At 40.7% G+C, this 23,298-nt stretch overlaps 1 long non-coding RNA gene across 1 annotated transcript; it reads right to left on the bottom strand.

The window, feature by feature from the left end:
- Positions 1-5,198: 5,198 nt before the first annotated feature.
- On the bottom strand, positions 5,199-8,668 carry LOC120532130. The gene is made up of 3 exons (XR_005634211.1): positions 8,578-8,668; positions 7,615-7,771; positions 5,199-5,515 (listed from the first exon to the last, which is right to left on the bottom strand). It is a non-coding gene; the product is annotated as an uncharacterized LOC120532130 (long non-coding RNA).
- Positions 8,669-23,298: the final 14,630 nt, after the last annotated feature.

Below are 23,298 nucleotides of genomic sequence, written 5' to 3'. Positions count from 1 at the left end.
GAGTAAATGCTAACATTACTCAAAGTTATTGTCTGTTTTTACATGCATTTTTATTACTCTTTAATTTAATATTGTTTTTTTTTTATATCAGTATACTGCTGCTGGACTATGTGAATTTCCCCTTGGGGATTATTAAAGTATCTATCTATCTATCTATCTATCTATCTATCTATCTATCTATCTATCTATCTATCTATCTATCTATCTATCTATCTAATCGATGGCTTTATAAATGCTTTGGTAGACTTTTCCGATTTAAATCATCACTTCACTTCTTAGTCTAAGGTACTCTAATATTTCTTTTCATCCTGATTTTGATCATTTCTTTTGACCGTCCTGTGGTCTCTGCAGAAAAGCAGTGTCAGCGGCCTAAAGGGGAGTTAAGGAGCTGCTCAGCAGGGCAGTCATTTAGAGCTGGAAAGTTAGCATGTTAATCAGTTAGCAATGTCAAATCATTGATTTCCTTCCTGTCTGCTGCCATTAGAAAGGCAACCCCCAAGCACTGGAAAATAATGATTTAGCTGGGCCATTACAAAATACCATCATTGAGAACAGGATTATCGCACAGGATATGCCCCCCGGGAATCTTGCATGATCACACTGCAAGCAAATCCTAGTGTTCACAAATTTGGCACAAGGTGGCATTGTGGCCATGGAGGAAGAGAAAACAACAGAAATTAATGTTGAGGAGGACAAGGGATGATGCACGTGCTGTATAAAAAATGAGGTGCAGCATAGTTGTCTGTACAAAGGACCACTGGATGGACAACTGCATTCTAAACTAAAGGGACATGGGAATCGTTTTGGAGCAACATGATGGCAGCTCACCTAGCACTCTGCCCACCCAAGGATCTGAGGTGTAGGATTCATATGGCACCAGGCAATGCCAAAGGTGCTCATCAGAAGGGAACGGCTAAGCTGAAGTGAAACGAGGAGAAGTTACCTGAGAATAATAGCAGCCTTCTGCTGCTGGGTGACAACTATGTGGAGGGCTCAGTTAATGCCATGGCATAACCTACACAATGAAAGCAAAAGAGCACTCCAAGCAAATCCATGAACAGCACAAGTCAGGGAATGGAGACAAGAAAATATCCAGTCACCAAATACCCCTTAGGGTTCAGCTACATCAATCATGTGAATATGTGCCCAGACCAGGCTGTCCACAACAACTGGAGGATCAAGCTAGAAGACGACTAGTGAGGGAGACCACCAAGAGGTCAATGAGAAATGTAAAGGAGTTACAAACTACAGTGACTAAGACTGGAGAGACTATGCAAACAACAACTGTTGCAGCTTCATGGGAGTGTAGCAAAGAGAAAACACACATGATCTCTGAGCTGGAGTTTGTCAGAAGGCACATGGGGGATTCAGGTGGAGGAAGGGTCAATGGACTGATGAGAAAAAAAAACGGACTTTTTTGCCCATCAGACTAAACGCCATGTTACACAGCACATTAGCTAAAACACAACATCTCCACCATGAGGCATGGTGGTGTCAACATCATGATCTGGGGATGCTTCTCTGCAGCAGGCTCTGGAAGGCTTATGAGGGTAAAATGAATGCAGCAAAATGAAGGAAAAAAACCTGATGGAGTCTTCTAAAAATCTATCCCATGGAAGAAGATTTGTTTCCCAGCAAGACAACAACCCCCAAGTATAAAGATAAAGCTACACAGGAATATCATAAAATCAGCAATGTTTTAAAGGGGCAGAGTCAGAATCCAAACCTCAATCCAGTGGAGAATCTGTGGCAGGACTTGAAGAAGGCTTTTCACATGTAATCCCCATGAAACCTGAAACAGCCTGAGAAGGTTTGCAATGAAGAATTTAGAAAAATGGTAGCGCCCAGCTGTGCAAAGCTGATAGAGACCAGTGCACAATACAGTTTATTTTTGTATAGCCCAAAATCACACGATTAGTGCCGCAATGGGCTTTAACAGGACCTGCCTTTTCACAGCTCCTCAAAAAAAACCTTGTAGGGAAAAAAAATGGAAGAAACCTTGGGAAAGGCAGTTCAAAGAGAGACCCCTTTCCAGGTAGGCTGGGCATGAAGTGGGTGTCAAAAAAAGGGGGTAAACACAACACAAGTAATCCTCAAGACAATATAATAGTGCAATAGAAATATTACAAGTACAGAGCAGAATTCCACAGTAGATGATGTCACATAATGCGATTAGGATTCCACACAGACTCAAGGCTGTCATGGCTTCCAAAGGTGCATCTAGTAAGTGCTGACTTGAAGGGAGAGAACACTTGTGTGATCCATTATTATGTACAGTATGTGCACGTAATTTAGGCCACCTCATGGAGATCTATTTTCACGTTGGCATTGAAGATTCTTTTTCAGATTCTCTGTGTCAGAAAAGCCAAATTAAACCCACTGTGACTCAATGTTGTATAAAGGTAAAATATAAACCCACCAGGGGGTGAACATGATGTACATGCATGCCTATGCCCGCTTGTTCTTAAACATCTATATGTCATCTCCAGGTCCCTTTTCAGGCTGGAGCTGCGTCTCTTTCAGGTCCCCACTGTCGACCAACCACTGAATCAGCTCAGTAGAGTCTGCCATCAAATCCAACAAAATTCGTTTTAAAACTTTAGCTAAAACTCAAAGAGAAAAACAACTCGCAAAAAGGAAACACCCAAAAAGAGGCTTTCTTCTTCATGGCGTTTCACCCTCGTGTTTTCTCTTGTTGGGTGTCATTTATCTTGTCTACCTATTTTATGATGGTGTATTCTAAGGCATGTTACACTTATGGAGTGCAGCTTATGGTTTCAAGCTGCTTGACCCCCACACCACACCAACCTGAAGTCGGAGCAAAGGCTGACTTGGTCTGAGTTATTTCTTTTTTTACACTTGTTATCTTCATTGTGTATTTTTAAATAGGTGTGTTTGCTTGCATCATTGAAACTGATCCAAAAAAGCCATACTCACTGCTGGACAGACATTCAAGCTTCATTTCTGAGATAAAACCAAAAACTGAGAGTAATGGGAAAACAAAGCACAACATCGACTGTCCATCTTGATTTGACCCCATTTTATGGTCATCGTCCCTTAACTCCTCCGGTGCAGCCAATGAGTCTTTCAGTCTGTACTTGTGGGATGTGGTCCAGTCCCTGCTGAAGACAATGATGAAGCTGCTGACTGTTTGCAGTCATGTCTCCAGATGCTGCACGTCAGGGTATTCCAAAGGTGCTTCGTGGGGTTAGGGCTAAGAGGGAAGGCTTGCCGAAGCAGCACCGGGGCATCTGTGACCACAGCAGAGGTGTGTGGCATGGCATTATCCTACTATGGCGTCAGATTGTATATGAGATGTGACAAGAAGGCCTCTGACAGGTCACCTTGCTCAGTGTCCCATACTGCCCCATCAATGATGTGGTCTTTGTGCCTTCCAGTAGTTTTAGTAGCACCATGGGCAGCAGATCTTAAAACATCTCTAAGATGGACCAGTTGGACACGTTAGTTCTAATCTGGTATGGTCACTTGAGGATGACCAGATCTTGATTGTCTTTCTAGTGTCTTGACATCTCATCTGTAGTTGGAACACAGTACAATGGCTTAATATCCACATTGTCAGCAAAGGCTGCATAAAACATTTGTCTGGCTGTGGCCAAAGATTTGAGCTGAGGCCCTTTTAAAGGTGCTCCACCAGGATCTTCCTGGGTAAGAAGTGCACCACAGAAACCCTCATGTGTGGCAAGTTGTAGTTCTTCACTGCACAGGCAACACTGCTGGACAGAGGCCTAAACTAAATGGTTATCATCATGAGCCTCATCATCACCAGCTATTTTCATCATTACACCCAAGTTAGCAAGTTGCTCTCTAAGTCTTGTCCCTTCTCTATCTGTTGTATGAGGCACAGTATGAAGTGAAATTATACTTTAGATCAGGGGTCCCCAACTCCGGTCCTGGAGGGCCCCAGTGGCTGCAGGTTTTCATTCTAACCCTTTTCTTAATTAGTGACCTGTTTTTGCTGCTAATTAACTTCTTTTGAATTAATTTGAATGGACTTGCTTTTTAAGAATTCATTTTATTTGACTCAGACCCCTTAATTGTTTCTTTTTCCTTAATTAGCAGCCAAGCAATAATCTCTCTATATATAAAATCCAACGTCTGTCTGTATATCTGTCTGCTTTTCACTACTTAACGGATTTAGATCTGTTTTTTTTCTATAATTTGCTTGAACATTCCGGTTGATTTTGCGACTTCTCTCATCACGCTAAGTATCATAGTTCGCTTGCGGTACCGATTTATTTGCACGAATTCCGAGAGAGACGCAGCGTGCCAAAGAAAAGGAAGGGTGCGGATCTTCTTACTCACGCACCAGCCTCAGGGCGTTCCTTACCTCTGCAAAGCTAGCGAACGAAACAACTACTTGACAGATTTAAATCGTTTTTTTTTCTAGAATTTGCTTGAACATTCCGGTTGATTTTGTGACTTCTCTCATTGCGCTAAGAATCAAAGTTCGCTTGCAGGAGTGATTTATTCGCGCTAATCCGAGACAGAGCCTCTGGGCCAAGGGGAGGTGGAAGCATGATGTCAGGAGTAGGGAGCCAGTCAGGGCCCTCCTCACTCACGTGGCAGCCTGTTTTGAAGTGTAACTTGCCTCTGCTTAGCTAGCGATACCTGTTTGATTATTGATTTTTAAAGTTTGTCCTGTTTCACTACTATGCGGGTGGAGCCATGGGGGACGGCTAGTGATATATAAAATTAACCAAAAGAACTTTGATGATCATGCAATATCTGAAAAATAAAGAACGGTGAAGGCCTCAGAAATGCTGATCTGCTCAGGTATCCAAAGCATTTTACCAATACTCTCAGAAAAGAGAAAATCAATAATTTCAGGAACGTCTGCTATTGAACAATGAGAGCAGCAACAAGCCATGGAATTAAAGATCAGGTTTAATTAACAACAAGAATCAGCACCTAGTTAAGCAACTGGTTGGAGTTCAAGGCACTGACTTAGTTGGTCTTCTGCTGGCTCACTCACTTCACATTTCATTTCTGTTTGAGTGCCATTTAAGGAAAGAAATGAAACAATTCAGAGGAACGATGATGAAATTCAGGGGAACAAATCTTAAAAAGCAAGTCCATTCAAATTAATTCAAAAGAAGTTAATTAGAAGCAAAAACAGGTCACTAATTAAGAAAAGGGTTAGAATGAAAACCTGCAGCCACTGGGGCCCCCTGCTTTAGATATCATTTGATACCACTTAATCTTCTTTGGCCTTCCTTTCAGTTGTACCCCCTTTACCTTCATCTCAGATTAAAAATTGGGGAAAAGAAAACAAAAGTTCTCAATGAATTATGGTGGGTGCTGTGCATCAATAGGTGACTGTCTTCTCAGGCTCTGTGGGTGCTTCTATCTTGTGGAGCTCAGTGCTCTTCATTCTCCAAATTACATTGAATTTAAACTTATGGTAACCCAATTCTTTAAAAATCCCGATGGGCAGAAATTGTGGAACCTTCGGGGCCGAGATGGAAGTGACATCAGTGGGCTTCATACCTCCAGGCTGGGGATAAAAGCAGAGAGGCTGTTAGCGATGCAGATGTTTGTGAGGATTCTCCCTACTCCCTCGCATGTCACCCTAGCTAAGAAATTGTATTGAGCATGTCAAGAAAAAATTGGACATCTTTATTATGACAATTAAGTAGAGTTTGCTATAATCAGAGTGTTCTAAAATGTGTTTGTGTAATTCTGAATTTTGCCTTAATTATATTCTGTTTTCAGCTGAATTCTCACCATTCATGTTTTACACGGTGGGCCATTGATTGCTCTGCAGATCCAGTGTGTTGGCTTCTAGACCTGTGAAGGTCGCATTGTCCACATGTCTTTGTGGTCTTTTCCTTGGGGTATTCAAGTCCTCTCACATTGTGAAGATGTCCCGGTTTGGTAATTCAGGACCTCGAAACTAAACTCCCGACACTCAAAGATGGATGGTTGTATTGTGATGGCACCTACAGAAGTATCCTGGGCTGATAAGCACAAATAAGCTTCTTCAGAGTAAACTGAACTGAAATTAATCCTACTCTGTTGTTTTGGCTTCAAAATGGTTTTCTCATTAAAAAACATGCCAATCCTATGTGCTTCAGTGAGCCTGTGGCTTCTCAGTGTTGAAGGAGAAATGCAAACCCATTTCCATTTTCATTGATTTGTTTAATATTTTTTTAAATAATATCTGAGGCGCTTTACAGTACCTGTTTGTGTGCACCGGCTCTTATCTCCTTTCAGTGCTCAGTATTTTCACATCTCCTTCACTAAAGTTTTGCTTTTCCTGTAGGCAGATCCTTAGCAGATGCTGAGAAGTCAGCATATGCTGCAAGTGCAATGTTGGTATCCAGCTCCAATAATGGATCCTGAGCTGTCGAGTGGGGGTGTGCGGAAACGTCTGAATAAGTTACCATTTGTGACGAGCCAACAGCTAGAGCAGAAAACAAGGCTTTATGAGCAGAGCAGTCTGCCCTTTGCTGAACCTGCTTTGACAAAGTTTATGTTGTTATTTATTTATACTTTATTATTTATACTGTTTGAAATAATTAATCTTCTTCTGAATAGAATAAACATACTTGTGATATATCAATAAATGTTAAAAACAGTCACTAACCTTTTTAATTGCATTTAACCTAACATTCAAAGCATGTGGCTTCACATTCTCTTTGAAAATGGAGGTCTGTCTGTTATTTGAAACATCACTGTAAAAGATAATTGAAAGAAGAACGTGCAGAAGTCCTGTCGGATCGCGAGAGATGTTCTGCCGAATCAGCAGTGTGTCATAAAGGCTGTCTTCTGTTAATTTGTTTTCAGTTTTGAGTGGCTGATTTGTTCAGATGATCCCTAGGGTCCCGGGTTTAAATCCACTGCCCGTGTAGCATCTAGACCTTCTCTTTTGGCCCGTGTGCGTTGGCCTCTGACATCTCAAAGAGTGGCAGCTCTAAGGTGGCCTTTTATGGATGCGCGGGCGGGTGAGTGCCTGAGTGTGTCTTGTGATCCTGACTTACACCCAGTCCTGCCAGAACAGACTCCATATTCAGTGGCTGAATCAGATCAGATTTGGTAAAGAATGACTGGATGGATGGATGAAAATATCTGAGCATCACAGTGGTGCAATGGTTGCCTCTGTGTTGATTTTTTACCTCCTTCCCATATCTGTTTTTCTCACCCATTCCAAACACATGCCCTTGCTAACATGTGTGTGTTAGGATCTCATCTCAGGTATTTTCTGCCTTACACCTGAAGCTAGAACAGTCACAACTGTAACCAGGTGTGACAAGCAAAGGAATGGAGAACTTGACCTGTTGAAAGTAGCAGGAAGTCCAATGTGCCTCTGGGTGTGTGTGTCGGCCTGGGTCCAGGACCAAAGAAGGCTGAACTCAGTAAACAAAATGAACTTAACATCTCACTTTATAAAAGACCAAGAAAAGTCTATACACTGCCATCTTGGGACTTCCTGCAGTTTGTCTCTTAGGAGTTGTGGTCATCCGAGGTAATGACAGGCTGATACAAAGGTATATTTTGGGGTGCCAACCTGGCCTTCTCTGCTTACTCAACGAATCAAACAAAAATAAAAAAAGAAACACAAATTGCTGCCACCAGAATAACGTGGCTTCTTACAATAAAGATTGCTTCATCTGCATTCAAGTAAGTGAGGAGCTCCTTTGCTCTGGGTGCTTGGGTAAAAAGTGACATCTCCTTTCAGGCGGTTGAACTTTTTTTTCCCAGGGACCAGAAGTGGTGGAGTCAATTGCCCTCATTGGGTGGTTTCTCTGCACTGTGGAGGAAAAAGAATACAAGACATTTAGTGGCAGCGCCACCTCTCTGTCTGGGGTGTTATCACATACCTGGGAGGACATTACTATGTGACCCTCTATTGTGCGTGTATGAGTATTGGGATTGAAGAAGCCATCATTTATCTGCTGCATGGGGGCTCTTTTAAGGAAAGGCGCAGGTAGCAATGGGAGGATCAGCCATGTTTGCCTTTAACACAAATACATCGATGAAGATGTCTGCTCCCTTAGAGTCCTGCATAACCGACTATCTGACAAGCACCCCACTATTTGAGAACCACAGAACTGTGCGTCAGTGTTGTGATTACTGCCACAAAATACCAAAAAACAATGAGGCTTTGGCTCTGAAATCTGACAGGTCTGACTCAAACCTGGACTTCAATATGGCTTCTCACCAAACTATTAGTAGACCTCAGCCTACATAGGCACAAAAAGGGGAAAGCCCAGCACCAGAACTATCTTGAAATCTTCACTAAACCAAAAATGAATAAAGAGAGAGGGGGAGGGAGCTTTAAGAAAATGGAGTGTCTTCCAGAGGTATTGGGCCATCAAAGACAGGCCATGGAGCAGGCCACAATCCTACCTGGTCTGCCCATCAGAGGCAACACTAACTTCAGAGAAGCTCCTAAGGCACCTACTGGCTTCATCTGGAGTAGGCCCAAAATATGGGGAGCTCGTAAAAAAACAACGATAAATAATACAAAAAAAAGTGAAAGCCCCTGAGGAAGGAGGGTCACCATCAACCTCAGGCTTGTGAACAAGAAGAATCTTTATAAAGTATAATACGTACCAGACCTCCACAACAGATCCCAACAGCAAGACCTCCTCCACTTACTTATACAGCCTGGAGGCATCCAGGAGTGGTGACAGCAGGGTGGTCCCACCGCCTACAACAGAACAGAACATTTTTATAACATCATGTATCAATCCAACAACATAAAAATATGAGATAATAATTAAAACTTAGTAAAAACAACAATAAAGCATAAAACACACAATTTCAACCTGATGCATGACAGAGAGAAGCCATAAATCTTTAAAAATTAGAAAAAATGTATTATAAACAAAGTATTTGCTAACAGAAAAGAGAAAGAAACAAACAAAAAGCCATCACTAAAAGGCAACAGTGAACAAACAAAGTCAGACCACAGACCAATAAACAAAATCCACAAAAACAGAGCAAGAGGCCAGAAAATCCAAACAAAGTGGACAGAAAACGATGTTCACCAAACAACTCTCAATGGTGACCCTCTGCCTGGGAAAAAGGCACAGGGGGGCCTCCTGGTGAAACATCACGGTGGTTTAGCTGCCTGAATCCCCAAGTTAAGGGGACAGGGCACATAACTCATCACATAGATAGATAGATAGATAGATAGATAGATAGATAGATAGATAGATAGATAGATAGATAGATAGATACTTTATAATTAACTTTATAATTACTATAATTAACACAAACATAAAATACACACTGAATAAATAATCCATAAATAAAATAATATTGAAAATATAATATTGAAAAATGAACACAAGGAGACTGTGGAAGACTGAAGAAAGGCACAATGTCCCTGACTCCGGTGGTGAGGTGATGATTAATGTGTACAAATTTTTGATGTTTCCCTGGCAGAAATCTGGACAGGGCTGAAAAGAAAAAACAAAAACTTTACTTAACTTTTGGATATCCAGAAGTGGCTCAGGCCCTCTAGCAATGTCGTCTTTTAAGGCAGTGGGGCAGCAGAATGAGAGCTGAAGGTGCCCAAAGAGTAAATCATGAAGGCATCCTCAGCATGGATCTCCGGTAAACCTGAGGAGAACCATCAGCATGGGCTCATTCTGCTAGTGCCATCAGAGGTCTATCTATCTATCTATCTATCTATCTATCTATCTATCTATCTATCTATCTATCTATCTATCTATCTATTATATAGTGCCTTTGCTATCCATCTCTCTGATGACAGATGACATAACAGATTTTTTTAATTATCTATTATATAATGTCTTAATAATCGGTCTGTCTGTCTGTTGCTCCTCCAGCTAGTCCTTCTGTAGTTCCTGAGCTGCTGTTTTTACAGTTTGATCTTTTCCTCTACAAAACCATTAAATTTGGTGATGTCTACTAGTTACTAACGTTTTGTGAGAGATTCACGGGTGCTGATACTTTCTCAACATGCTGGTAGCATTCAGGTTGCGTTAGATAAAGTTTATTCATTCCATGGGGAAATTCATCCGCAGAAACATGAAAACAAGGATACAGACTCACAGGACAGTTAATACAGCCAAGCAATTAATCAATAAATAAAAATAAATGAATGTTTTATATTTCAAAATGAACTTAAGGAATACATTGGAAGGAAGCACTGAGTTGTCTGAGTGAGTCTTGATGGCTGTGTATCTCTGTGTTCAGAGATGCTGGTGTTTTTATATTATTTATCTCAGTGTGTGTGCTCAGACTATTTATTTTTTAAAATATTAGTTTTGTTTCCAGGACCCTTTATAAATTCAAATTAAACAAACACTCCACCAACATTCTGTCACTGTGACACGTTGGAGTGTTGTGTACATAAAAGTCTCACACCTTTGTCACAGCACACCTTTGTCACAGCACACCGTGTCCGCGTTTCACTCATCACACTGAGCCATCGTATGCCAGTGTGTCAGGCTTGTACAGAAGTCACCAGGACAGCACAGGTTCATTCTGGTGCTACTCTAAATATGTAATATGAGTCGATAGACCACCAAGGAGCCCCACCCTGAACACCACAGACAGTCTGCATTTTTTTTTCTCTCTGTGAGTCATTGTCTTTAGCAGATGGAGGAGTGTTTGGTGTAAAAACAGAGAATTTCCCAAAATGTGTTAAAGCCGTGACCCTCATTATCTCAGAGCTGAAAAAGCACAACAGAGAAATGAGAAAGAGTGCAGTTTGTGTTTAGTGTTATAAAAAATATAAACATAAAAATGGCAACACTTAGAAAAGCACAGCACACATGACAAACACGTAAGCTCTTTACATAAAGTCATGCATATTAAAATAGGTTTCAGTGTAACGTGTACATTCAGATTATTCACAACTTGTGAAACACAAGCTGTTATTTGAATAAAGTAGGATTAAAAATGAATGCATTCTGAAAATCAAAATATTTAGGTGGACAATCCATTGGATGTGCTGGAACTGTTTTGGCTTTGTACGGATTGAGTGATTAAAAAAAAGGATTCCTTTTCCTGTGACTTTGACTTTCTGGGTCCATCTCCCAATATATCTGTAGCATTAATAACAGCACTGCATATTTACTTTCTAATTTATTATTCCATCCTGAACTCGCGTACAGGGCCGTAGGTGGACCGTCTGTCCAGCCCACGATGAACTCAGAGGCCTCATACACCTTTGCTACTCCTTCTGTGTCTCACACTTCCTCGTCCGTCGTGTTACCAAAGCCAAACTGACCAATCAGATTGCTCAGAGGGACTGCACACACAGACCTTAGTGTTTTATTATATTGTAGATATTTGTTTCTCTGGTGTTAATCTGTTCAGCAGTGGTAACAAGTCTGGTTGAGTGTGATTTTCTGAGGTTTCTCCTGTTGTTCTGGCCAGTTATTTACATTCGGCAAATTATCTTAAAAGTCAGCCAGGACCAGCAGTCCTCCGCCTTTAATAACACTTTAAAAAAAGCCATCTATTTTAAAAGATTGCACGATGACAGCTCTTTCTCCCACGGTTTGTGGATTTTTGCATGTGTTTTTGTGTATTTGTTCTTCCTTCCAGGTATTTTGGGGGCCTTTTGAAGCGATGCATACTTCAGAATGTCTGAGGCTGGCAATGAGAGACACAGGGAAGTTTCACTTTGCATGCAGTTTCACAAAATGGCCACTAACATTCATTTTGTTTGCAATTTATCACTAAAAGGAGTTTATTGGGGGTACAGTGAGGATATTCTAGGGGAGAAAACAAGGAATACTGCCCCCTAAAGCCTCCTTCACACACCTGCACGTCTGTCAGATCAAATCCGTTTATATCTCTCATTCACATCAGTGCATTTTTTTAGTTATGTGACAAACAGGCAAACACACTAAAGTGCACCGTTACCTGCACATCACTCTGTTTTCTCCACAGGAAAGCTCACCATATGGAAGGGGGCTTGCGTTCCCCCCACCGTTACCTAGCAACAGTACTTCCTTGTTTGTTTATTCCAGCAGATTTTATCCTGGAGTCTTTGAGTTCCATTTTCTGTCTCCGATGCTTCTTTAAGATTATGTTTGTCAAGATTGCCTTCCTTGTTACCAGTCCAAACACCACATTTCTGATGGCTCCGTAACAAGACGTCTTTCTTTAAATATTAAATGACAGCATACTGAATGCATGTGGAATTTATGCATGAAAACAGTCCCAGAGAGAAAACCGGCATCTCTCTTCTTGTGCTAATGGCCTAAATTTCACTGGAAGTCGATTGCCTTTTCTTTCACTAATTTTTTTGCGAAGGTAAACACTGCGTTATGATACAAATTCAGCTTTGCACAAATCTTTTCACTCCTCACTATATGAAGCTAACTTTGGTCTGCCAGCTTGACTTTCATAATGGAAATGCGTTTTTATTTACTTTAAGTTTTAATTTACTGTGGAGCTTATCCAGCCAGTGATAAACATCGCTGTTATTCTCTATCAATTCGGTTGCTGCTGGGGGAGAATTAATTCACAGTCGCAGAGAAGCCTTGGAAGGTGAAGTAATGCAAACTTTTTAAGACAAGGAACAAATGTCACAAAATAGACTGGCCTTGGGGACACTAGGGACGCCTCACCTCCTGATGCACTGACACTGGGCTGCTTCTAGTATGGCTAAGGTGCCCACTAACCACCTATGAAGGCTCCTTCACAAAACTTTTCTAATGAAATGGCTCCGTCTGATAGGATGTTTGGCAGATTAAAAGTCTATGGACTCTCTTATGGAAAAACTCAAATATGCAAAAGTAAAGGTGAAGCTGGCAGAATGTGGTGACATGAATATCAGCAGGAAGAAAGTGGACTTTTTCAGAGAGGATACAACATACAAAATCAGCCCTCAGTTATGGGAGAGCAGGAGACAGAAACACTGGACCAGGATCACATAAAGCCAACCCGCGACACGTGTGGCCGCACCTCTACAATGTCTTCGATGAGCCAGGTGCTCAAAGGCTGTGCCGCAAGCTATGCAGGGCCAGGGGCTCACGTGAAATAGTGATGGTTAACCAAAAGGACTGGAGGAGCATGGTGGACAACCAGAGTATCCAGAACAAGCCCCCCAACTACACATAGACAGTATGCAAATTCAACCTTCTGGTGCTGAGAGGTGGCGACACTATTTCTTTATTTTGCAGATAAGTCTGCAAATTTTACAAAATTGAAATATTAACAAAAAATAAACCATGTAATTGAAGTCATTTTCTTTTCAATTCATTTCCATTTACTTTTGTATCCTGCTGTCCACTGAGTGCAGGCATAGAGCGTTGTGACAGATTTTCAAAATGCAATTAGAGCTGGCGTTCTGTATCCACGGGCTCCAGATCTGAGGATTCAACCAACTGCTGATTAGGACGTTTGAGAAAAAAAAATTCAGAAAATTCCAAAAAGCAGAACTTGAATTTGCTGCATGCCAAGCACTATGCTGAATCCACATGCGAGAAGTGATGCGTAGGCAACATCATAACCCTGCTGTAGCCTCCTCCAAAGCATCAAGGTCTGCAACTGGAACCTGGGTCTTCTGGCGGAGATAAGCCTTGTGACATCCTACAGTGCCACAGTGCCAGGGGTCAAAGATACTCTTTTTCACAACACTTTAAGAAAATGGAGATCAGTAATATAGGCATATGGAGTGTTGTATTATTTTATTTCAAAGTTGCTGATCACGAATATCATATTTTTGAAATTGTATTATTTATTGGCTGCGGTGGGTTGGCACCCTGCCCCGGATTGGTTCCTGCCTTGTGCCCTGTGTTGGCTGGGATTGGCTCCAGCAGACCCCTGTGACCCTGTGTTCGGATTCAGCGGGTTGGAAAATGGATGGATGGAATTATTTATTGGTGGTCCTAGCTCATCAAGAGCCACTCCCAGAAAGTGAAAAATGAAACATTTCAAACATAAGCATGCAGAATATCATTTTACACTGCTTCAAGTTCAGCAGTCCCAAATATGAGGTTTTGATCTTTTCTAGGATCTTGTCCTTTATGGACCTCTATCAGAGGGTGAAAATTACAAATTTCTTTTACAATCAAGAATATTTAGACTTTAAACATTCAAACTGAAGCAAACACTTTAATGTTTCAAGTATTTGTCACAACTATTTCTAGTTTATTATGCAGTTATACAGTATATCCACAAAGGACGTCTTTACGTTTCCTGTGACAACCCTGAATTTGGAGGGCTTATGCTAATTCAGCCTTTTGTTTTCCTTTATATTCTGCCATTATTACTCGAGCGACTGGTCGACAGACCTTCTAACTTGGCTAAAGATAAAAAGTGCAGTTCCAGTTGCAGTGAGGCCTTATGCAGACTTTTTGCAGTTGGTATGAAGGAATCCCAACAGTGTTTCTTGACACACTTCTGCTGAAGAATCTGTTGGCTGAAAGTAGCGGTCAGAGAGAGAAACTGCAGCATTGTTCAAAATGGAATTTAGTTTTGTTTTAATTCTCTCTTTTGCTGCTACATCCTGGGGGCCCAGAGAGCATCCCTTAACTGAGCTTACCATTTTACTTAGCCTGTTAACTTGGTGGTCCTCTCTTGAAGTGCTGTTACCAGCCAAGCACACCGCAGTGTAGGAAAGCGCACCGGCCATCACAGAATTGTAGAAGATATGAAGGATGTCACTTCCCACATTAAAAGGCATAGTCCAAATGAGCCTGCTCTGCCCTTTTTACTGTAGCTCCTCTGTGTCCCAAGACTAGTCCAGCTGGGGGTTCAACCTGTGAGAAGTAGAGGTGTTTATGGATTGCTCACATACTGATAAATAAATAAACTGTTTGTAGCACACCACATACCCGAGAGCTCCCCATTTCCCAGGAAGTCACTTTGTTTTGCTGCCCCATATGACATGGTGTGAATTTTTAACGGTTTGCTTCTCCATTTACTCCAGTATGATGGATTGCTTCCATATTTTCTTTAAAAATGTTTTGCTTTCATCTGATGACACAGCACCCATCACAGCAGGGCTCCTTTAGGGTTAGATATCACTTTTTTAACATACAGTGCCAGTTTATTTAAACAAACTTCTCACCCCTTTATCCAAAGGGACTGAGGACATCAGGCTACAGTGAACTCTGAGATTAAGATAAAGCTTTAGAGACTAAGACAAGTGAAAAAGAGCACATTAGGAATGTCTTTATATTTTTCTTCATCTGGCATCTTTGTAAGTGGCCTACCAAGTGTCAGAGAGGATATCGGCCCAATAAGCAATCTAGAGAAAGAAAAAATAAAACAAAAAAAATTAATTAAACTAAAAAAATGGGTCTTCAGCACATGACATTCTCTGCATAAGATGGAATTTGGAAATACTGACATTGTATAAATGGAGCAAAAAAATAATAAAGATGATGCTGATAAACATTTCTGGGGTCTTCAACTCCAATCCTCGAGGGCTGCAGGTTTTTATTCAAACTCTTTTCTTAATTAGTGACCGTTTTTTGCTGCTAATTCACTTCTTTTGCCTTTATTATCATTGATTTGTATTTAAGACTCAGACCCTTTAATTGTTTCTTATCATTTTACTGGACTTACTGGTTTATTTAAAACCACTTAATTGTTTCTTTTTTTCCATAATTAGCAGCCAAACAATAAGAGATACAAAATGATGACCAGCTAACCATGTCCACCATATGACATCTGAATATAAAGAAAGGAGAAGATACCAGTGATATTGATCTGCTCACATCCACAAAACGTTTCAACGGTGTTCTTAGTAAAAGCAAAAATCAACAGTTTTGGAAATGTCTGCTGTAGCAGAACGAGTGTACCAACAAGCCACGGAGTTGAATAATGAGTTTAATTAACAACAAAAATCGGCTTCTAATTAAGAATTTGTTCGGCATAAAATTAGTTGGGGTTTGAGGCCCCAACTTAGCTGGTCATCTGTTGGCTCACTTCACATCTCTTTTTGGTTTGGCTGCTATTTAAGGAAAAAAAGTAACATAGAGGACTGAGTTTTAAAAAAAACAAAGTAAGAGAAATCAATTAACTGCAGAAATTTGTCACCCATTAAGAAAATGACAGGATGGAAAACCTGCAGCCAGAGCAACCCTCCAGGGTCGGAGTTGGACCCCCAGTCTATTTGCTGCTCAGATTTCAAACTTAATTGTTTGATAGATGGATATATTTTGTAACATATTTGCAATTTTATTAACTGCTCCAAATCTCATTTGATCTGAGGGATCAGCAGGCCATCAAGCATCCTGACAAACAAAAACCAACTGATTCTCCTTCTTGTCCCCTCTGGTGAGCACCTCTACTCAGTGTCGCTCTTCTCAAACTGTCAGTGGCAAAGATAAGTGGTCTTTCTGGCCCTGAATGGACGTTTGTAGTACTAGGGGTGGGTGGCCTCTATCTCTCATCTTCAGGCCTCGTGGCATTATGTCTGAAGAGTGGACAAGATCTGTAGTAACCAGTAGGAGGACTTGCAATCAGGAAGAGGTAAAAACTGGCAATTAAAGAAAACCGTGAATCGAGTCAAAAATGAAGAAAAAGAACATAAGCAATGGGTTGCTACACAAACAAAAAAAGCATAAAGATTTTTAGCATACGATAGAATTTTTCTTTTTCTCTACAGCTCAAAAAGGGAAAGATTGTCCTAGAAGACTTTATATATCCATTGCACCACAGTAACCAGGTCACAACCTCAGAGGACAGAACAGTTACAACCATCATGCGTCATAACAGCGGGTGCCCAAAAGCATGGCAAATATGCTCTATTGCCTGTGACTGAACAATTCAAATCAGGTGGCACTGCTCTGCTGACCTCGGTGTGTCCAGGCATCAGCGGCCGGTGCAGTTGCCGTTCTAACTGTTCAGAGCTGTCATAAGGGAGGCTCAGGGGCCTGTTCTTATTTTACCTTTCACTTGTTGACAGTTTAAATTTTATTATTTTATTATTGTATACTTTTTTTTATTGACTAAAAACTACATCACAAAAATCACCCTGAAAGTGAGGAAATCCTGTTCAGGGTCCTTTAAAATGTGGAAATCCATTGAAAATCAAAATGCCTGTCACAACACTCTCAATGTATATACATGGCCTTGCAAAAGTACGCAGACTAATTCTCTAACTTTACTCAATTACAATCATGGACTGCAAATGCTTGACTTTGCTGACAATGCTGTGATCTTCATAGAGTCAATGGAAGCTCTGATCGGGGCTCTCAAGGGACTGAGTGAGGAGTCTGAGTGTCTGGGCTTGCAAGTGTCCTAGATAAAAACCAAGATCCAGGCCTCTAATGACCTATTAGGCACAGTCATCAGCAGTGTGTCTGTCAGCGGAGAGAGTGTCAGCCTTGTCGAGAAGTTTACTTACCTCAGCAGCGCATTCGTGTTTCTGGTGAGTCTTTCTATGAAGTCAGTAAATGGATTGGGAGAGCATGGGAGGATATGAGGTTGCTGGAAAGGGGGTATGTGGAGCTCCTGATCTATGCAAAAGGACGAAGGTCCAAGTCTTTAGATTCTTGGTGCTTCCTTTCTTGCTATATGGTTACGAGACATGGATGCTATCCAGTGACCTGAGATGAAGACTGGACTCCTTTGGTACTGTGTCTCTTTGGAGAATCCTTGGGTATCACATGTTTGACTTTGTCCCAAATGAGGCACATAACCTGCATTGTGAGGTAGGAAGAGAGGGAGTTACAGCACTATGGCCATGTGGCACGATTCCCAGAGGGTGATCCGGCTTGCAGGATTCTCACTGTTGAGGACCCAAGTGGCTGGACCAGGCCAAGAGAACGCCCATGTAACACCTGGCTGCGGCAGATAGATGGTCATTTCCAGAGAGTGGGACTGGGCCACATGTATGCTTCGGGGATTGGCAAACAGGATTCAGAGTTGTTTCGTCATGTGGTGTGTGTAGCAACGCACTGTAACAATCCATGCTCCCCAAACTGACCTGACCTTGGTTAGTCTAAATCAAGATGAATTGTTAACCAAATAATTCAAACATATTTACATCCATTCAATAATATAAGCCATGTAACACATGGCTCCTCACCAGACCAGCAAAGCAATTTCCACAAAAGCAGCAGTAGCATCTGCAAACTTAGCTCGACAGTTTCTTTCTTGACGAAAGGTGGAAGCCAATAAAAAATACAGTATATACTCGCATATAAGTTGGGGTCTTGAAAACCGAAAAATCGATCATAAAATCAGACACCGACTTATATGTCCATTCAAAATGACGACACTTACATTTTTTTTTTACATCTTCTTGCTTCCTCCAATCTCACATCTGTTTCTCAGATGCATAGAATTTTGTTGCAGCAGTGCAGTTACCAATTTGTTTCGGCACTTCAACAACTTTTAATTTAAAACCAGCTTCATATTTTCTTCTGATCGAACGTTCCAACATAGATAAGGGATGCTCTTACGATAAAGGTATATGAGGGTGTGAGATACCAAAAACACAAAACAGTGGAAACATCACTTTGGAATAGTTTGGGTATAACCGTGTGGTCACATAGGCACAATACATAGAAAAAAAAGGCAATGTGCTCCGTGGTTACTCTCTCAGGTGGGTGTTAGCATATCATAATCTCTTGGACCAATAGTGTGAGTTTTCTGCATTCGACTTATACAACCAACATTATAAAATACTGGAAATTATACGATAAAATCAAGCACCGACTTATATGCGGGAGAACTTAGATACGAGTATATACGGTAATTCTTACAACTTCTGATTGGAAAAAAAAAAGTTGCAGAGTACTAAATATTTATGGACCTACAACCTTTTATGAGAAATAAAACTTTTCATCATAGTTGTTTTAATTTCGTACTCGGAAGAATCTGGCTCATCTAGCCAAGATTTTCTCTTACAGGACACAGAAAGTTGTGCTGGAAATCAGCTGCCAGAGATCCTTGATGCTGCTGAATTTTACTGAACCTCAGCTGCATAAGGATGGAGTCCCGGTTGTGAGGTGCCATTTGTTCTTTTTGCTTTTCTCCGATCTTTGAAGTTTCTCAGCTTTCCCAACTTTCTGCTCTTGTATTTTAAATCAAACAAGAGAGTTCAAGCATACAAAGTCTTTGGAGCACCACAGAGCCCAGAGTAGTGACAGAGGAGCAGGAGGTGGGTGTCAGAAATGTTTAGAATTACAGTATTTAGGAAATTGGTTGGGTAGAAACTAAATTCTTCAGTAAAAATGAAAAGCATAATTGGACATTGGTTAAGGTGGAAATTTTACAGGTGGAATAGATTGGCAGCTGCTGATATTTTTAGCATGTTGAAAAAGTTATATGAAAGCTATATAGGGCTGACAGGCCTCTTTTATTTGTGACACCTTAATGTACCAAACATGTAAAACATGCAGCATTTGTAAAAGACACAAAGCAAATATGTCTGTCCGTAAACTTGTTTTGTTAGTAGTGGAAGTTTCTGTGGATTTCCAGCCCTGCCATCCCTATATCAGCATCAGTCAGCTTGTGCAGCCACAAAATACTAATCTTCAGACCTGGCTGTCCACCACTGATAGCACTCAGTCCCTCTCTTGCATAGAATCCATTATTTTTTCCACTGAGGTCTCTTTATTTATATGGTGGAAATGGCATTGGCCACATCTGGGAACACCAAAGGGCTTATATATGAGAATAAACAGAGGCAGACAAGATTATCTATTGTCAAGAAAATTGACACTCGGGGAAACTATTAAATTCCAAGCCATCAAACTTGACATCATGTCTGACAAAATATGAGCCTCCACGTGTGGTGATAAGAATATATTTTGTTAAAAAATCATTTCTGCACAAAAATGTCAATGTATGAGATCTGAGGTCAGTTTTAGTGATAAACCCCCTCTGGCACAAGACACAATTAATGGAAGTCAATCATCACCTCTTGTCTTTTGTGAGTGAACTGGAAGAATGCTGCCTACTATTGTCATCTTAGAACCTCTTCATTTAATTCCCCCTTTTAACTCTAACCCTAAAAAGCCTCCTGCTGTATTCATGGTCATTGTAAATCTTGATATGCAAATGTGCTTTCACTACAATGGTAGATGATATCATAAGGCTAAATAAAGTGTAGAATATACATCTTCAAAGAGATGACAAAATGGAGAAAAATAAATATACAACTTTAATAATGGCCAGAAGCTTCTCTGCAACACTGGAAGACATCTGGGTGATCACACTGAGATATTGTTGAGATTTTTAAGAGGTTCATTTCTGGATAACTTCTAACCCGTCATAGCCTAACTAAACTGTACATGTGTGTATGTTTAATGATCGTGGCCACTTCTTGTCTGTGCCCTGTGAGATGAATGACGCTGAGGATTCACCGTATCCACCACACAGCTAAGGGTGATCATAGTTAACTGATATTTAAGATATTGGGTACTGAAGAGGTCAAATTAAACACCACTTGCTATTAATTTGGTATTAAAGGGTACAAATAATAAGAAAGTATTTATTTTTTATAACACCATAAGCTTTCTTATTCATATGAATGAAACGTAGAAGTTATTTTCTTCTTCTTTAATTAATGCATGTTTCTAAAGGCACACTGTAATACAAGCAACACCACAACCTTTTTTTTACATGAGCAGTTCAGTAAGATCACCCTACGTGACCAAGCCCAGCAAAATCAGATGTACAAGAGACATGCATGACATGCCAAAGATGAATGGCTTAACAGCAAAAACTGAAATTCAAACCCCATGGAGCTGTAGCCATGAAGTACAGAGTCCAAGGCTCTCCCACAGGCCACCTAAAATCAGAACTTATTCTATCAAATGTCTTGTATTTTTGCCTGAGATCAGCATCTCGTAATGCAAAAATCTAAAAATACAAATAAAAGAAAGAAAGAAAAAAAAACAAGTAAATGTCTCCCCTTCATTTATGTATCCATCTGTTTCTTCCACCTGCTATTTCCATTCTACAGTCAAGAGATAGTAAAACGTGAAGCACAAGGCAGGAACCTACCATGGGTGAGATGCCAGTCTGCTGTAGGTGATACCAGTGCACACATTTGCACGCTCTGGCACTGGGCCAATTTGGATCAAGGTTTAGTCGAACTCCCAGAGCTTAAGAATATGGCAGGAATTAGGCAGAGCCACAACAGACATATATAGACATGGGGAGGACATGAAATGTGCACATGGATTGAATACTTAGGACAGTGAAATTCTTACGGAATTGTGTCTTCAGAATAGCTGAGTAAAATACAATGCAAATAAACAAAAAGTGTATATATTGCATAAAAACATAAATATAGTTGTTTACAATAGAGTATGTGATACACACATTGTTTGTTACATGATGATATTTGTTCTTATGACTGCCTGTTTAGCAACCTTTCGATCTGGACTAGAAACTGTCCCTGATTCGACTGCAGCCAGTGGAGGAGTGAGAAGAGTGGCTGTGCAGGAGGAGCAGTAGAACCAGCTCAGCAGGTCACACCAGTCCCAACTGACTGCTTTTCCTAAATTACATTTTGAAGGTCCCTAAAGTCCTACTGTCTACAACACCTGATAACTTATTACATATGTCAATTGCTAAATCTGACACTACAAACGTCTGAATCATGGGATGTACTTAATTTGTCACACATGGCTTCTGGATATCAGCTTATGATAATAAAGTCCAATCTGTTATGTGTTGTTTGTCAGCTGTGGATGGATTGTAGGACTTGGTGAGTTCTAGATGATTGTTATGTCTTTTCTCATTACAAGATCCATAGACCTGAAACTGGAGAATTTTCACATGATGTAAATAGTGCTGCTGCCAACTTTACAACCTGTGCCTGAAAGCTGTCTCTGACTTTCCTGCTATATGTGCCAATAGTCCTCTGTTGGCTGCCAGAAGATAGGAGTAAGAAAAGCAGCTGTGCAGGCTGTCTAAGGTCTTTAGTGATCCTGTTTGCCTTTCATGGCACCAACTGTTGTACATCTTCAATAAAAGCCAGCAATGTGCTGGTCATACACTGTGCCACATTCACCATCTTCTGCAATGCTTTGATCTTGAGTCAAGCAGGTTCTGTGCCAGGCTGTGATACAGAAAGTGAGGACAGACTCAACTGTGCACATGTATAAGTTAGTGGAAACAGATGGAGAAATGCAAGCTGCACTCCAACAGCAGAGGAAGTCAAGTTGCTGGTGAGCTTTTTTGGCAAGAGCCAAAATGAGCTGTGCCCATCTCATAGGTGATGGTCACCCTAAGAAATTCAAATTTGCTGCTCACTCCTCCAATGTAGGTGGAAGTGTGGTCTCCCTTCTGCTTTCTGCAGTCTTTGACCAGTTTTTGCTGACATTAAGAATCTGATTGTTGTCCCGGCTCCCCTGAGTCAGCAGCTCTTCTGTCTAACCTATCTCATCATCTGTGGTTGTTGTACCTTCAGAACATTTTATAATGCTGGAGTTGGAGCTGTATCTGGTCACACAGGTATAGGTGAATAACGAATACAGAAGGGGGCTGAAGACAACACCCTGAGGAGTGCTTGTGTTGAGGGTTAGCATGGAGAATATGTGATGCTGACCATCTGCACTTGAATGAAGAACAGGACTAAAGCCCAGGTCTCTGGCACTATGAGGGATCAACAATTACAAATGTACCCACTGATATAAATAAATAAAAATAAAAAAAATATATTAAACTGTAATGCATCATGAACTGATGCACCAAGAGCTCAAGCACAATTAGCTCATGACAGAATACTAGAAAACTTCCCTAAAAGAATCAGTCTTTTCTTATCTAGTGCCATTCTCAGTACGCAATGTCTCATCAGGTCTATTAGATTTAAAGCACAGTAAACCCCCAAATAACTGGATTTTTACTTAGTTGACATTAAAATGAATTAGGTGGGGCATACAGGTGACAGGGAACACCCATGTTATAAAGCACAATAATCAGAATGTATATTCTTTATATGAAAGGAAGGTTCTGAGCTGCAGTATAATTGTTTATTCCATGCGAATGCACCTATAAGTAATCCACTCCGTCAATTGCCTCCTCTGCATCCATAGACAGTAAGACCACTGGGTGGCTGCTTGCTTCTGCTCTATGAGTTGTTTTGAACATACAATGAAATTCTGAAAGCAGTTGTTTGACTATACAAAAATCCAATTTAATCTTGCCAAATAACAGAAGGAAGCTTTCTTTCCATTCTGTGTGTGAGGACTTGGCCAGAATCTTAAGATTGGTGGTCAATAGAGAAATTGGCTTTCAGGAAGTATTGGCTTTAATTTTCTGGGAGGAAACACACAAAATGATGCCTGTCATTGTGTTTTAGGCTGAAGCTTTTCTTTTGCGGTGTCCATAAACATAGCCAGCATTAATAGGCGTTATTGAATTGAGTTT

Source organism: Polypterus senegalus, chromosome 7, assembly GCF_016835505.1.
Source record: "Polypterus senegalus isolate Bchr_013 chromosome 7, ASM1683550v1, whole genome shotgun sequence".
Taxonomy (NCBI): Eukaryota; Metazoa; Chordata; class Cladistia; order Polypteriformes; family Polypteridae; genus Polypterus; species Polypterus senegalus.
Note: the sequence above shows the minus strand (reverse complement) of the source record. Positions and strands in the feature narration are given on the sequence as shown.